The sequence below is a fragment of the Asterias rubens genome, chromosome 6 (genome assembly GCF_902459465.1).
Source record: "Asterias rubens chromosome 6, eAstRub1.3, whole genome shotgun sequence".
Taxonomy (NCBI): Eukaryota; Metazoa; Echinodermata; class Asteroidea; order Forcipulatida; family Asteriidae; genus Asterias; species Asterias rubens.
Window position 1 is genome coordinate 13,562,591 of NC_047067.1, and position 2,404 is coordinate 13,564,994.

Here is a 2,404-nt window from a genome sequence, read left to right on the forward strand (position 1 = left end):
AAGTCAACCCCTGGCCCAATGGGAACCGCACGGCGGGTCAACTTTCACTTTTCACGTTTTGCTTAATAGTACAACTTCAACATTCGTGTGCAAATCAAACTCATGCAAATAACACCCACTCAACATAAACATTTAACATCCTCACACAGCTTTAAATGACAGAATATTAAAGTGATTTTTACAGAATCGGGAACACGTTGTTATGACAGGGGACTAAGGAAAGGTCGAGGCTTGCCGTTAACGTGCTATGTGTTGTAGGGACTCAAAACAAAGTGGAGTTTTTGCCTTAAGTTTCCCTTTGAGCAGTGAACCAATAAATACACTCAGTCATTTCGGACGTCCACCATACTTTGCAGAAATGAAAACACGGCGATATAGGATCCTACAGGGTACGGATCGATATATATACGTCTTCATGTACGGCTTCGGCTCTTCATGTACGACTTCGGCTATGGCTATTGTTCCGCTTCTGCCCATACTTTAACGTTATATTAACGCTTTGTTATGGTTACAGTTAAAGCCATATGGCAACCTTTCATAAGGCATGTAAGCAAGGCTTGCTAAGCACAGACAAAATCGTGGTGGTTCGAAACTGGTTACCAACCAAAATTCCGTAGTACATTGTTGCAACTGGTGCCCCACTAATTTTTTGCTTGGCAGATAATTATTCGAAGCAATATTTTCTGAAAAAAATTTATGAAATCGGGCCCTGAGTTAAAGTAACTCAACTCATTTTCCCTAACTCTAGAGTACACAAAGAAGGCTATTGATATTATAACTACCACATGCTATGGTATGTTATTGCTTATATAGTTGCGGAATATATAAGCTCTGTTATAATAATGTGGCGTGACTATCGACATGGTTAGCCATGCATGATGTTATATTAATGAGTACCAGCAGTTTTTGCGGCACTGTCGTTAGTGAGCATCTTCTATATAGGTCTTCACAAATCTACAGGAAATTACTTTGTTTCATTGGTACTTGTGTCAGCCCAGTGAGTTGCCCTTCGCTATATATAGAGATGCTTTATATTTGTAGTGATGGAAATGCAATGTATGATTGGAAATGTGTATAACAAAGTTCACTTTTTCCGTCTTGGGGTACTTCATCTAAACATGTCGTTTTTTTTTTTTTTTGATGAGACGGATTTATGTCCCATCCGAAGGACGAAGCAATAATAGTTGTTCTAGACAAGGGCTCTAACTCACTATCTGTTGGGTCCGATGCTACTAACCGCTTGGCCACGACCCGCATTGGTCGTTGACAGCGAGTACGAACATCAGGTGCATAAGGAAGAAATTCTGTTCTAAAAACACAATTACAAGTCTAAGTTTTGTTTTCATTAAAGGCGCTGGACAAGTTTGGTAATTGTCAAAGAACAGCATTCTCTCTTTGCTGTATCCCAACATATGCATTAAAACAAATCTGTGATAATTTAGGCTCAATTGGTCGTCAAAGTTGCGAGAAAAAAAGGGGATAGAATAATACCTAACATCTATTAAATCGTTTGCAGTACCCGCTGCTAAAAATAGGATTCGAACTGCCTCTAGCTACCGGGCAATCTCGGTGGTCTAGTTGGTATGACATTGCTCTAGAATTGCAAGGGTCGTGGGTTCGAATCCCACCCGAGTAAAATGCCTGTGATTTTTTTCACAGGACTCGGGGAAAGTACTGAGTATACAGTGCTACACACATCGGTGTATATGGGTAAAAAACAAAAATTAATATTCTTTATCCCGATGCAAATTTAACATCTATTAACATCTATTAAATAATACCCTTGTTGCACAAGTGTGTTTGCTTCCAGATGCCTAATAAAAGGTTTCTTCTCAAAAACTAAAATATTGTGCTTACAACTATTTTGAGTATAGTTACCAATAGTGTCCAGTGCCTATAATTATATCAAGAATCGTTTTTACCGGTATGGTGATGTTTAGTCCAATGACGTAAATGCCCTCATAATTGTAAAGAGGGGGGAAAAAAAGCTAATTAAGAAAGTTGTGAAACCTCCACCATGACGTACATGTGTGCAACGAAGCATGGCGGATAAGACAGTATAATTAAACCGATGCAATAAAGAACAACAATGGGTCAATGGTTTGCTGCAAGTCCTTCAGGGATTGTATATACACAATTATGTGATATCATCACACTGGCGGGAGATGGGATTTTGTCGATGAAAAAAAAGGTGCACATTTTATATTTATAACAACTTTGAAATTAATACAATAACTAACAAACTCCGCATTAGGCCTATATGAAAATACTCCATTAATATGAAAGATACCACTTCCAGCTCCATTAATTCATTTCTCTTCTAATCCACTAAACTGTTCATGTCTTTGAGCTATTTACTGAGACATTTAACTCAGTTGTGTGACTAGATTTATTCTTACGGAAA

The 2,404-nt window shown here is 38.2% G+C and overlaps 1 non-coding gene across 1 annotated transcript; it reads left to right on the forward strand.

Annotated features, from left to right (window-relative positions):
- Positions 1-1,563: 1,563 nt before the first annotated feature.
- Positions 1,564-1,636, forward strand: Trnas-aga. Its single transcript has one exon. It is a non-coding gene; the product is annotated as a tRNA-Ser (tRNA).
- The last annotated feature ends 768 nt before the right edge of the window (positions 1,637-2,404 follow it).